The sequence below is a fragment of the Salmo salar genome, unplaced genomic scaffold, assembly GCF_905237065.1.
Source record: "Salmo salar unplaced genomic scaffold, Ssal_v3.1, whole genome shotgun sequence".
NCBI classification, from domain to species: domain Eukaryota; kingdom Metazoa; phylum Chordata; class Actinopteri; order Salmoniformes; family Salmonidae; genus Salmo; species Salmo salar.
This window is the reverse complement of record NW_025548103.1, coordinates 55137-70523: the sequence shown is the minus strand read 5'-3', so window position 1 is coordinate 70523 and position 15387 is coordinate 55137. Positions and strand designations below refer to the sequence as shown.

Sequence of the window (15387 nt, the reverse complement as noted above, 5' to 3'; positions counted from 1 at the left end):
GTCTGAGTGTGTGTGTGTGTGTTTGTCCAGTGTGTGTGTGTGTCCAGCGTGTGTGTCCAGTGTGTGTGTGTCCAGTGTGTGTGTCCATTTTGTGTTTGTCAGTGTGTGTGTCCTGTGTGTCTGTCAGTGTTTGTGTGTGTCAGTGTGTGTGTGTCTGTGTGTCACTGCGATGTGTGTGTGTGTGTGTGTGTGTCAGTGTGTGTAAGTGTATGAGTGTCCAGTGTGTGTGTGTGTGTGTCTGTCCAGTGTGTGTCCAGTGGGTGTGTCCTGTGTGTGTGTGTGTATCCAGTGTGTGTATGTAAAGTGTGTGTGTGTCCAGTTTGTGTGTGTGTGTGTGTCAAGTGTGTGTGTGTGTGTGTCCATTGTGTGTGTATGTCCAATGTGTGTGTGTGTGTGTGTGTGTGTGTGTGTGTGTGCGTGTGTGTGTGTGTGTGTGTGCGTGTGTGTCCAGTAAGTAAGTGTTTCTGTGTGTGTGTGTGTGTGTGTGTGTGTGTGTGTGTGTGTGTGTGTGTGTGTGTGTGTGTGTGTGTGGGGTGTGTGCGCGTGCGTGTTCACTGTGTGTGTGTGTCCAGTGTCGTGTCTTTGGCTATGCCGGATTAAGTGATATGACATGCTATTCTATAAAATAATTTTCCTGTAATTAATATCACCTAATTAGCTAATCATGTAAATGTAATTAACTAGAAAGTCGGGGCACCACGGAAGAACGTTTATAGAGCTGTTATCTTCCGAATAAACTCTTAAAATACTTAGTAATATTTTACATCGATAGTAGTCAATATTAATCGTCACCTTATTTTCAGTCTCATATGAAAGTTGCAAATTCTTGGTTATCTTCACGAACCCTGGCTAACAAGTTGAATCAGTAATACAAAATTGGGTTTAATTATTTATTTATTAACTACCAAACTAATCACACAGAATACAAATTATGTCATACAGAAAACGTCCCTGGTGGACGGAACCTGTATGATGGCTGGTTACACAAAGGAAAGGGGGTTGGGCTTGAATGAAAGAGCGGGAAGATTTAGGACCAGAGAAACAGCAGCTATGCTATCGTAAATACATTATCTTATGCATTCTAAATTACCGCCCATTTGGAAAAGGAAAATGCAATAAATATTTACTCTGAGCTGCGCTTCGGTAGATTGGTCGTAGATGCTGGCCGGGTTGGCCAACAGACCTTCCGTACTCGGAAGAATGTCTCTGGTGGTAAATTGGATACGTGGTGGTATCTTCGTCTGGTTGTTAGACTGGATCCGTCGTCCGTCCTTTCCTAGCCCACGTAAGCAGCGGCCGCTGCTAACTCAACAGCTAGGAAGTAGCACTTCTGTAGTGAATAAGCTCAAAGTTCATACCATTCGCCACCAAAGCTCACGCCGAGGTTGGCTTAGTTCTGTTCTTGACATGTGTGTCCTTCTAACGTAGAGGCTGCAGACCTCCCGTACTGGAACAACCTGGTTATCTTTTCGTCAAAGGATTATATAGTGGAGAGGGGGAGGGAGGTGTTTCATCGTTTATAACCCTTGTCTCTTCACAGGGTTGGGTTACTGATCGAGCAGGACACTTTCCTTATGAAAACCCACATCTCTCATTCGGAAGCTAAAATTACATTTCATCTCCTAACAAACATTTTCAATATCAAACATTTCAATTGCATAACAATTCCATGTGACTCTGATAACTAGAGGGCGTATACTTTCTCAGATACAATTTATGTCGTCCTGTCATCAGTCATAATGTCTCAGATGACAACCGAACTGACATACATACTCATTACGTTCCCAAGCATATTTCCAACTGGTTTTATTAACAAAATATGTGATACCTTTCCACATTTGTTTGATGTTCCCAGACTCTCTATATTTAACAGGACAGCAGTCCTTCAGTAGGGTCAGTAAGAGAGGAAGAGAGAAAGGTATTTATGGGGGGGGGTCATAAACCTTACCCACAGGCCAACGTCATGACACTCCTAATGGTAATATCTACTGTAGGAATACCTTTCTGTATCCTAATGGTAATATCTACTGTAGGAATACCTTTCTGTATCCTAATGGTAATATCTACTGTAGGAGAACCTTTCTGTATCCTAATAGTAAAATCTACTGTAGGAGAACCTTTCTGTATCCTAATGGTAAAATCTACTGTAGGAGAACCTTTCTGTCTCCTAATGGTAATATCTACTGTAGGAGTACCTTTCTGTCTCCTAATGGTAATATATACTGTAGGAGTACCTTTCTGTATCCTAATGGTAATATCTACTGTAGGAATACCTTTCTGTCTCCTAATGGTAATATCTACTGTAGGAGTACCTTTCTGTCTCCTAATGGTAATATCTACTGTAGGAGAACCTTTCTGTATCCTAATGGTAATATCTACTGTAGGAGTACCTTTCTGACTCCTAATGGTAATATCTACTGGAGGAGTACCTTTCTGACTGACTCCTAATGGTAATATCTACTGTAGGAGTACCGTTCTGTCTCCTAATGGTAATATCTACTGTAGGAATACCTTTCTGTCTCCTAATGGTAATATCTACTGTAGGAGAACCTTTCTGTATCCTAATGGTAATATCTACTGTAGGAGTACCTTTCTGACTGACTCCTAATGGTAATATCTACTGTAGGAGTACCTTTCTGACTGACTCCTAATGGTAATATCTACTGTATGAATACCTTTCTGTCTCCTAATGGTAATATCTACTGTAGGAGTACCTTTCTGACTCCTAATGGTAATATCTACTGTAGGAGTACCTTTCTGTATCCTAATGGTAATATCTACTGTAGGAATACCTTTCTGTCTCCTAATGGTAATATCTACTGTAGGAATACCTTTCTGTCTCCTAATGGTAATATCTACTGTAGGAATACCTTTCTAACTGTCTCCTAATGGTAATATCTACTATAGGAGTACCTTTCTGTCTCCTAATGGTAATATCTACTGTAGGAGTACCTTTCTGTATCCTAATGGTAATATCTACTGTAGGAGTACCTTTCTGTATCCTAATGGTAATATCTACTGTAGGAATACCTTTCTGTATCCTAATGGTAATATCTACTGTAGGAGTACCTTTCTGTCTCCTAATGGTAATATCTACTGTAGGAGTACCTTTCTGACTGACTCCTAATGGTAATATCTACTGTAGGAATACCTTTCTGTCTCCTAATGGTAATATCTACTGTAGGAGTACCTTTCTGTCTCCTAATGGTAATATCTACTGTAGGAGTACCTTTCTGTCTCCTAATGGTAATATCTACTGTAGGAACACCTTTCTGTCTCCTAATGGTAATATCTACTGTAGGAGTACCTTTCTGACTCCTAATGGTAATATCTACTGTAGGAATACCTTTCTGTCTCCTAATGGTAATATCTACTGTAGGAGTACCTTTCTGACTCCTAATGGTAATATCTACTGTAGGAGTACCTTTCTGACTCCTAATGGTAATATCTACTGTAGGAGTACCTTTCTGTCTCCTAATGGTAATATCTACTGTAGGAATACCTTTCTGACTGACTCCTAATGGTAATATCTACTGTAGGAATACCTTTCTGACTGACTCCTAATGGTAATATCTACTGTAGGAGTACCTTTCTGACTCCTAATGGTAATATCTAACTTCACTGACAAGTAGCTGAGTAGTTGCTCTGATATGTGTCTCCACTGGGTACCTCTCTGTTGTCCACTACAGTTGATAGAATGTTTTGAGTATCCAATCACCTTCAAGCAGGAAGTTGGTAGACCTGGCAGGATAATCTAAACACAGGGATATAACATGATAGCTGCATGACAACAAGTCGTGATGAGTGCAGCCTTTCAGCCTATCCCTTTATAAGGCCTGTTTGGGGTATCATTCATAAGGAAGTCACGTTATGGCTTGTACTCTGTGACCGGCCATCGATGGCCATGTAAGGTCCTTTCTTTCTATCTATGCAGTCTTTCTGTGACATCAGTGTGAAGAGTTATTCAGAGGTGGTGGGGGAAATCTATGTCTGCATCTTTATCAGAGGTTTAAAAGGGGAACTTTACATGTGTGTGTGTGTGTGTGTGTGTGTGTGTGTGTGTGTGTGTGTGTGTGTGTGTGTGTGTGTGTGTGTGTGTGTGTGTGTGTGTGTGTGTGTGTGTGTGTGTGTGTGTGTGTGTGTGTGTTCAGTTCTGCTCTGCCCTTTCTGTGTCCAACTACAGGTGACACTATTTTAAGTATCTAATCACATTCAATCAGGAAGCTGGTCGACCTTGTTAAAGGACATTGTTCCTTTATTTATTAATCTGTGACTTTGTTATTCTTATTATTGAAGTGGTTAATAATTGGTCCCACCTATTTATTTTTTTACCAAGCGTAAGCCTATGGCAAATCATATGACATGTTTCTAATAAAATAATAAATAATCATTTTATAGAGTTCAGTATGTCTACATACTCTCCTCTAAATCTAAACACAACAATTATGTGTCTTGTTTTTTATCTCTTCTGATATTCTTATAATTTTCTTCTTCCTCCTCTATGTCTCTCTCTGACACTAAGGCTCCTTTCTCCTCTTCTCCCATCTCCTCTCTTCCCATCTCCTCTTCTCCCGTCTCCTCTCTTCCCATCTCCTCTCTTCCCATCTCCTCTCTTCCCATCTCCTCTTCTCCCATCTCCTCTTCTCCCGTCTCCTCTCTTCCCATCTCCTCTTCTCCCGTCTCCTCTCTTCCCATCTCCTCTTCTCCCATCTCCTCTCTTCCCATCTCCTCTTCTCCCATCTCCTCTCTTCCCATCTCCTCTTCTCCCATCTCCTCTCTTCCCATCTCCTCTTCTCCCATCTCCTCTCTTCCCATCTCCTCTTCTCCCATCTCCTCTCTTCCCATCTCCTCTTCTCCCATCTCCTCTCTTCCCATCTCCTCTCTTCCATTCTCCTCTTCTCCCATCTCCTCTTCTCCCATCTCCTCTTCTCCCGCCTCCTCTCTTCCCATCTCCTCTTCTCTCATCTCCTCTCTTCCCATCTCCTCTTCTCCCATCTCCTCTCTTCCCATCTCCTCTCTTCCCATCTCCTCTTCTCCCATCTCCTCTTCTCCCGTCTCCTCTCTTCCCATCTCCTCTTCTCCCGTCTCCTCTCTTCCCATCTCCTCTTCTCCCATCTCCTCTCTTCCCATCTCCTCTTCTCCCATCTCCTCTCTTCCCATCTCCTCTTCTCCCATCTCCTCTCTTCCCATCTCCTCTCTTCCATTCTCCTCTTCTCCCGTCTCCTCTTCTCCCATCTCCTCTTCTCCCGCCTCCTCTCTTCCCATCTCCTCTTCTCTCATCTCCTCTCTTCCCATCTCCTCTTCTCCCGCCTCCTGTCTCCTCTCCTCTTCTCCCGTCTCCTCTCTTCCCATCTCCTCTTCTCCCATCTCCTCTCTTCCCATCTCCTCTTCTCCCGTCTCCTCTTCTCCCATCTCCTCTTCTCCCGTCTCCTCTCTTCCCATCTCCTCTTCTCCCATCTCCTCTCTTCCCATCTCCTCTTCTCCCGTCTCCTGTCTCCTCTCCTCCGGTCTCCTCTCCTCCTGTCTCCTATTCTCCCCTCCTCTCCAACTGTCTCCTGTCTCCTCTCCTCCTGTCTCTTCTACTCCCATCTCCCTATTAGAGTAAAAAGTCCACGGTCCTTCCCATTGGCCAATATTATCCAATGCGTTTTGAGAAGGAAGCGAAGAGACCAAGAGGATGCAAGGAGGAATCAAGGAAGGATGAATTGAGAAAAGCCCATGGGCATGTCTGTAATACCACTATTTTACCTCTATGGTGAGTTCATCTCTCACTTTAACCACTAGGTGGCTTCATCGCCCATTGAGAGAGCGAGAGAGAGAGCGAGAGAGAGAGCGAGAGAGAGAGCGAGAGAGAGAGCGAGAGAGAGAGCGAGAGAGAGGGCGAGAGAGAGATAATGACAGTGGAGACTTTGTATTAACAATGTTGTTTTCTGTCACAACAGACATTCATCAATGGGTTTAACTCAGTCCCAGAAACCAGGTACCTCCAAATTATGCTGCGTGACAGACAGAAAGCCTGAGAGTCTATTTATGCACCGGTTGCATCAAATTAAGGAACATCATTTAAAAAAACATCAAAATCCAATGGTGAAATTGAAAGATATCAGCTTTTACATTGACTGCGTCTCATCCACCACATCTGCCTATGTCAGCCTTCCACATCTGTGGTGGAAGGTGGCAGAGCTAAAGCATTGTTTGTCAGACCATGAGACATCTCGAAAATCGGTCTTCCCATGAAAACGTCTGTAGAGTCCAAACGGTGTGGCCTACAAACTATTATGACCCCAGTATGTAAAGGTGTATTCAAGGCTTGTATTCTCCAATGTGTATTGCGAAGGCGGCGAGGACAGTGAAAGTATTTATACTTACAGCCTGAATTGAAAATGGATTGAATTTATTTTTCTCTCACCCACACAGTGCCCCACAGTGACAAAGTGAAATCATTTTTAGAAATGTAATTTCCATAAGTATTCACACCCCTGAGTTAATACTTTGTAGAAGGACCTTACAACTGTGAGTCTTTCCACACCTGGATTGTCCACCATTTGTACATTATTCTTTTCAAAGTTCTTTAAGCTCTGTCAAATTGGTTGTTGACCATTGCTAGACAACCATTTTCAGGTTTTTCCATAGATGTTCAAGTAGATTTAACCTCTTAGGGCTAGGGGGCAGTATTTACACCGCCGGATAAAAAACGTACCCGATTTAATCTGGTTACTACTCCTACCCAGTAACTAGAATATGCATATACTTATTAGATATGGATAGAAAACACCCTAAAGTTTCTAAAACTGTTTGAATGGTGTCTGTGAGTATAACAGAACTCATATGGCAGGCAAAAACCTGAGAGATTCCTTTACAGGAAGTGGCCTGTCTGACCATTTGTTGGCTTTCTTTGACATCTCTTTCCAAAACAAAGGATCTCTGCGGTAACGTGACACTTCCCACGGCTCCCATAGGCTCTCAGAGCCCGGGAAAAAGCTGAATGTCGTCATTCCAGCCCCAGGCTGAAAAACATTATCGCCTTTGTCAAGTGGCCGATCAGGGGACAGTGGGCTTAGGCGCGTGCACTGGTCGCCCCCGTCTTTCTTTTTTTCCCTCTATTTACCGAAACGCAGATTCCCGGTCGGAATATTATCGCTTTTTTACGAGATAAATTGCATAAAAATTGATTTTAAACAGCGGTTGACATGCTTCGAAGTACGGTAATGGAATATTTAGAATTTTTTGTCACGAAATGCGCCATGCTCGTAACCCTGATTTACCATTTCGGATAGTGTCTAGAACGCACGAACAAAACGCCGCTGTTTGGATATAACGATGGATTATTTGGGAACAAACCAACATTTGTTATTGAAGTAGAAGTCCTGGGAGTGCATTCTGACGAAGAACACCAAAGGTAATAACATTTTTGTTATAGTAAATCTGATTTTGGTGAAGGCTAAACTTGCTGGGTGTCTAAATAGCTAGCCCGTGATGGCTGGGCTATGTACTTAGAATATTGCAAAATGTGCTTTCACCAAAAGCTATTTTAAAATCGGACATATCGAGTGCATAGAGGAGTTCTGTATCTATAATTCTTAAAATAATTGTTATGCTTTTTGTGAACGTTTATTGTGAGTAATTTAGTAAATTGTTAGTAAATTCCCCGGAAGTTTGCGGGGTATGCTAGTTCTGAACGTCACATGCTAATGTAAAAAGCTGTTTTTTGATATAAATATGAACTTGATTGAACAAAACATGCATTTATTGTATAACATAATGTCCTAGGTTGTCATCTGATGAAGATCATCAAAGGTTAGTGCTGCATTTAGCTGTGGTTTGGGTTTATGTGACATTATAAGCTAGCTTGAAAAATGGGTGTCTGATTATTTCTGGCTGGGTACTCTGCTGACATAATCTAATGTTTTGCTTTCGTTGTAAAGCCTTTTTGAAATCGGACAGTGTGGTTAGATTAACGAGAGTCTTGTCTTTAAATAGCTGTAAAATAGTCATATGTTTGAGAAATTGAAGTAATAGCATTTCTAAGGTATTTGAAAATCGCGCCACAGCTGGCTGTTACGTAGGTGGGACGATTTGGTGCCACCTAGCCCAGAGAGGTTAAGTCAAAACTGTAACTCTGCAACTCAGGAACGTTCACTGTCTTCTTGGTAATCAACTCCAGTGTAGATTTGGCCTTGTGTTTTAGATTATTGTCTGCTGATAGGTGAATTCATCTCCCAGCGTCTGGTAGAACGCTGGATTTTTCCTTTGCTTAGCTTTATTCCATTTCTTTTTATCCTGGAAAACTCCCCAATCATTAAGGATTATAAGCATACCCATAACATGATCCACCCACCACTATGCTTGAAAATATGGAGAGCGGTACCCGTTAAGGTTTTGTGTTGAATTTGCCCCAAACATATTTTGAATTCAGGACAATTTGAATTGCTTTGCCCCAGTTTTTGCAGTATTACTTCAGTGCCTTGTTGAAAACAGGATGCATGTTTTGGAATATTTGTATTATGTACAGGCTTCCTTCTTTTCACTCTGTGGAGTTACTGCAATGATGTTGATTCATCCTCAGCTTTCTCCTATCACAGCCATTACACTCTGTAACTGCTTTAATGTCACCATTGGCCTCATGGTGAAATCCCTGAGCGGTTTCCTTCCTTTCCGGCAACTGAGTTAGGAAGGACGCCTGTATCTTTGTAGTGACTGTGTGTATTGATACAGCATCCAAAGTGTAATAACCATGCTCAAAGGGATATTCAATGTCTTTTTTCACCCTTTTTTTCATCTACCAGTAGGTGCCCTTTTATGCGAGGCATTGGAAAACCTCCCTGGTCTTTGTGATCGCATCTGTGTTCACTGCTCGACTGAGGGACCTTACAGATAATTGTATGTGTGGAGTACAGAGATGAGACAGTCATTAAAGAAGCCCCCCAATTCATGCACCAGACCCATTGAATCTCTTCCTAGTGGAGAGGCTACACAGGCAGCATGCGTAACTAAGTTAACTCAGTGTGGACCACAGTGACAATACATAGCCAGCGGTTGTTCTTTCCTTTAAATGTCTTGCACCCCCTGCAATCATCCAGCTATGTTTGTGTCACCCTCATAGGTTTGTCCTGGAAGTTGGGACAGAGGAAGGCCTAGACGCATCATCACATCACATGCCATCTGGGCTGTATTCTGCCCTGTCGTTGATTACACTTCGTAGTGTCCAGGAATTCATCCTTTGGTTGTAGATCTGCAACTACAAAGAGTCAAATAGATTGACTCCTGATCAACTCCTGATATATCCTGGGTGGATTCAAACAAATTGACTCCTGATCAGCTCCTGATATATCCTGGGTGGATTCAAACATATTGACTCCTGTTCAACTCCTGATGTATCCTGGGTGGATTCAAACATATTGATTCCTGATCAACTCCTGATGTATCCTGGGTGGATTCAAACATATTGACTCCTGATCAACTCCTGATATATCCTGTGTGGATTCAAACATATTGACTCCTGATCAACTCCTGATATATCCTGGGTGGATTCAAACATATAGAATAATGATCAACTCCTGGTATATCCTGGGTTCCATCAATGATACGTGCGAACTGGAACACTGGCATTGATGTTGTTTCCGACACAATTTCTTTGACGATTGTATTGCCCACCAGCTTCAAAATGTAGTTTTGCATTTGGGGACTGGTGAAATCAAAGTGACCTTTCAGCCAGGTGGTCAGCTCTGCATCGCCCTCTGCCTTGTACTTTAGAAGGTGGCTGAAATTCCCACTCTCCTTATCAACGCCTCGAAAAGCCTGACCTTGCCGCGCCAAGTCTTCACACCCCCAACAATCTTCATCAGATTTCTCCTCGCTTGTTGCTGCTGTCTTTCATGCTCACGTAAAAGTTGCACATTAACAGGCTTTGGCTCCTGAATCTGAGTCATCACAGCTCATTTATGACACTGCCTGTCTTTATGAGCACTACATTTCTCCAGTGCCTTCCTCCAATTTTGAAAGCCAGTCTTGACAAAAGCTGAATCTACTTTTGATGCAAGCTTAGACTTTGTGTTGCAAGGTACACTGCTCAAAAAATAAAGGGAACACTTAAACAACACAATGTAACTCCAAGTCAATCACACTTCTGTGAAATCAAACTGTCCACTTAGGAAGCAACACTGATTGACAATAAATTTCACATGCTGTTGTGCAAATGGTATAGACAACAGGTGGAAATTATAGGCAATTAGCAAGACACCCCCAATAAAGGAGTGGTTCTGCAGGTGGTGACCAGAGACCACTTCTCAGTTCCTATGCTTCCTGGCTGATGTTTTGGTCACTTTTGAATGCTGGCGGTGCTTTCACTCTAGTGGTAGCATGAAACGGAGTCTACAACCCACACAAGTGGCTCAGGTAGTGCAGCTCATCCAGGATGGCACATCAATGCGAGCTGTGGCAAGAAGGTTTGCTGTGTCTGTCAGCGTAGTGTCCAGAGCATGGAGGCGCTACCAGGAGACAGGCCAGTACATTAGGAGACGTGGAGGAGGCCGTAGGAGGGCAACAACCCAGCAGCAGGACAGCTACCTCCGCCTTTGTGCAAGGAGGAGCAGGAGGAGCACTGCCAGAGCCCTGCAAAATGACCTCCAGCAGGCCACATGTGCATGTGTCTGCTCAAACGGTCAGAAACAGACTCCATGAGGGTGGTATGAGGGCCCGACGTCCACAGTTGGGGGTTGTGCTTACAGCCCAACACCGTGCAGGACGTTTGGTATTTGCCAGAGAACACCAAGATTGGCAAATTCGCCACTGGCGCCCTGTGCTCTTCACAGATGAAAGCAGGTTCACACTGAGCACATGTGACAGACATGACAGAGTCTGGAGACGCCGTAGAGAACGTTCTGCAGCCTGCAACATCCTCCAGCATGACCGGTTTGGCAGTGGGTCAGTCATGGTGTGGGGTGGCATTTCTTTGGGGGGCCTCCACGTGCTCGCCAGAGGTAGCCTGATTGCCATTAGGTACCGAAATGAGATCCTCAGAGCCCTTGTGAGACCATATGCTGGTGCGGTTGGCCCTGGGTTCCTCCTAATGCAAGACAATGCTAGACCTCATGTGGCTGGAGTGTGTCAGCAGTTCCTGCAAGAGGAAGGCATTGATGCTATGGACTGGCCCGCCCGTTCCCCAGACCTGAATCCAATTGAGCACATCTGGGTCATCATGTCTCGCTCCATCCACCAACGCCACATTGCACCACAGACTGTCCAGGAGTTGGCGGATGCTTTAGTCCAGGTCTGGGAGGAGATCCCTCAGGAGACCATCCGCCACCTCATCAGGAGCATGCCCAGGCATTGTAGGGAGGTCATACAGGCACGTGGAGGCCACACACACTACTGAGCCTCATTTTGACTTGTTTTAAGGACATTACATCAAAGTTGGATCAGCCTGTAGTGTGGTTTTCCACTTTAATTTTGAGTGTGACTCCAAATCCAGACCTCCATGGGTTGATAAATTGGATTTCCATTGATTATTTTTGTGTGATTTTGTTGTCAGCACATTCAACTATGTAAAGAAAAAAGTATTTAATAAGATTATTTCATTCATTCAGATCTAGGATGTGTTATTTTAGTGTTCCCTTTATTTTTTGAGCAGTGTATTTAGCACAATAGAAACAGATGACCCCGTTTAAGGAGGGGCTGTAATGGAGACCAGTATAATCTTTATACCATTACTCCTGAAAGCAGAGATTCCTATTTGACAGGGTTGTAATGGAGACAAGTATAATCTTTAAACCATTACTCCTGAAAGTAGAGAGTCCTATTTGACAGGGTTGTAATGGAGACAAGTATAATCTTTAAACCATTACTCCTGAAAGTAGAGTGTCCTATTTGACAGGGTTGTAATGGAGACAAGTATAATCTTTAAACCATTTCCCCTGAAAGCAGAGATTCCTATTTGACAGGTTTGTAATGGAGACAAGTATAATCTTTATACCATTACTCCTGAAAGTAGAGTGTCCTATTTGACAGGGTTGTAATGGAGACAAGTATAATCTTTAAACCATTTCCCCTGAAAGCAGAGATTCCTATTTGACAGGTTTGTAATGGAGACCAGTATAATCTTTATACCATTACTCCTGAAAGTAGAGTGTCCTATTTGACAGGGTTGTAATGGAGACAAGTATAATCTTTAAACCATTTCCCCTGAAAGCAGAGATTCCTATTTGACAGGTTTGTAATGGAGACAAGTATAATCTTTATACCATTACTCCTGAAAGTAGAGTGTCCTATTTGACAAGGTTGTAATGGAGACCAGTATAATCGTTATACCATTACTAGCTCCTCCCCTCCCTGTCCTGCACCTTCATATCTCTCTCTCTCTCTCTCTCTCTCTCTCTCTCTCTCTCTCTCTCTCTCTCTCTCTCTCTCTCTCTCTCTCTCTCTCTCCTCTCTCATTGTCTCAAACTCTCTCTCTCTGCTTGAATGTATTATCTGAAACACACGAGGAGCCATACTTAGAGGAATATCTCAGTTTAAATTAACATTAGGATTAGACTGTTGTGATGTCATTATTCAGTCTTAACCATCAATATTTGCTCCTTTTCTCCCTCACCTCCATGTCACCTGTTCTCCCTGTCCTGTCACCATCCTCATGCTCTCTCTCTCCCTGTTCTGTCACCATCCTCATGCTCTCTCTCTCTCACTGCCCTGTCAGCATCCTCATGCTCTCTCTCTCTCACTGCCCTGTCAGCATCCTCATGCTCTCTCTCTCTCACTGCCCTGTCAGCATCCTCATGCTCTCTCTCTCTCACTGCCCTGTCAGCATCCTCATGCTCTCTCTCTCTCTGTTCTGTCACCATCCTCATGCTCTCTCTCTCCCTGTCCTGTCACCATCCTCATGCTCTCTCTCTCTCTGTCCTGTCACCATCCTCATGCTCTCTCTATCCCTGTCCTGTCACCATCCTCATGCTCTCTCTCTCCCTGTCCTGTCACCATCCTCATGCTCTCTCTCTCCCTGTCCTGTCACCATCCTCATGCTCTCTCTCTCCCTGTCCTGTCACCATCCTCATGCTCTCTCTCTATCCCTGTCCTGTCACCATCCTCATGCTCTCTCTCTCTCTGTTCTGTCACCATCCTCATGCTCTCTCTCTATCCCTGTCCTGTCACCATCCTCATGCTCTCTCTCTATCCCTGTCCTGTCACCATCCTCATGCTCTCTCTCTATCCCTGTCCTGTCACCATCCTCATGCTCTCTCTCTCTCTGTTCTGTCACCATCCTCATGCTCTCTCTCCCTGTCCTGTCACCATCCTCATGCTCTCTCTCTCTCCCTGTCCTGTCACCATCCTCATGATCTCTCTCTCCCTGTCCTGTCACCATCCTCATGCTCTCTCTATCCCTGTCCTGTCACCATCCTCGTGCTCTCTCTCTCTCTCTCCCTGTCCTGTCACCATCCTCATGCTCTCTCTCTCCCTGTCCTGTCACCATCCTCATGCTCTCTCTCTCCCTGTCCTGTCACCATCCTCATGCTCTCTCTCTCCCTGTCCTGTCACCATCCTCATGCTCTCTCTCTCTCCCTGTCCTGTCACCATCCTCATGCTCTCTCTCTCTCTCTGTCCTGTCACCATCCTCATGCTCTCTCTCTCCCTGTCCTGTCACCATCCTCATGCTCTCTCTCTCCCTGTCCTGTCACCATCCTCATGCTCTCTCTCTCTCTCTGTCCTGTCACCATCCTCATGCTCTCTCTCTCCCTGTCCTGTCACCATCCTCATGCTCTCTCTCTCTCTCCCTGTCCTGTCACCATCCTCATGCTCTCTCTCTCCCTGTCCTGTCACCATCCTCATGCTCTCTCTCTCCCTGTCCTGTCACCATCCTCATGCTCTCTCTCTCTCTGTCCTGTCACCATCCTCATGCTCTCTCTCTCTCTGTCCTGTCACCATCCTCATGCTCTCTCTATCCCTGTCCTGTCACCATCCTCGTGCTCTCTCTCTCTCTATCCCTGTCCTGTCACCATCCTCGTGCTCTCTCTCTCTCTCTCCCTGTCCTGTCACCATCCTCATGCTCTCTCTCTCCCTGTCCTGTCACCATCCTCATGCTCTCTCTCTCCCTGTCCTGTCACCATCCTCATGCTCTCTCTCTCCCTGTCCTGTCACCATCCTCATGCTCTCTCTCTCCCTGCCCTGTCACCATCCTCATGCTCTCTCTCTCCCTCTCTCTCTTTTCTCTGAACGCACCAGAGTGAACATGAAATAATTATTATCAGTAAACAAGTGGTGTTTCTTGCCATGATGTGGAATGGATTACTAACCATTTCTAATCTGAACGGCAATGATTATTATATCAAGAAAAATTTACTCATCTCTTGTTCTACTGTGGACTTCTATCATCTGACTGGTGATTATTATAGAAACATTGACTCATCTCTTGTTCTACTGTAGACTTCTATCATCTGACAGGTGATTATTATAGAAACGTTGACTCATCTCTTGTTCTACTGTAGACTTCTATCATCTGACTGGTGATTATTATAGAAACGTTGACTCATCTCTTGTTCTACTAAACTGATGAAGGTCACTGCCACCCTTCCTCTTCCTCATGATGACATCACTGTGAATGAAAGCTGACTGTAATAAAACTGATTTCACTTTAATCAAACAAACACTAATAATGCTATTTATCATAAGGAAGTACAGCTATACAGTATCCTATACAGTACAGCTATACAGTATACTATACAGTACAGTTATACAGTATACTATAGAGTACAGTTATACAGTACAGCTATACAGTACACTATACAGTATACTATACAGTACAGTTATACAGAACAGCTATACAGTATACTATAGAGTACAGTTATACAGTACAGCTATACAGTATCCTATACAGTACAGTTATACAGAACAGCTATACAGTATACTATAGGAATATGTAATAAATTAAAGCTACTACTGTCTACATAAATTACAGATGCAGCACAACATAAATGATTGACACTTTACTCAGACTTCACCTGGGCTTTCTGACCAATAGAACGTAATAAAGACATTAACGTTAGTTGAATACGTCCGTGAGCACCATTGTTGGTCGCTGGGTGAATGTGTGGCTAATTAACTTTCCAGGTAACTTAGCTATGATAGCTAACGTTAGTGGTCGCTAGGTGAATGTGTGGATAATTAACGTTCCAGGTAACTTAGCTATGATAGCTAACTTTAGTGATGGTTGATTGATTAGCACTCGCAAATCGGTCCATTTTCACCAAAAACTTTTGTTTCCACTCCATGCAATTACTGACACTTTTTAGCAAAATATTATTTATTTCCACAATTACAGTTCCAGCGCAAAATGACGTATTGTCGTTGACGTTAAAACATCACAATCGACAGTGATATAGCCTACGTAACACTCATATT

At 43.6% G+C, this 15387-nt stretch overlaps 1 pseudogene; it reads right to left on the bottom strand.

Moving 5' to 3' along the window:
• LOC123732661 (NLR family CARD domain-containing protein 3-like) overlaps window positions 1-15387 on the bottom strand; it is a 233042-nt pseudogene that overhangs the window by 163047 nt on the left and 54608 nt on the right.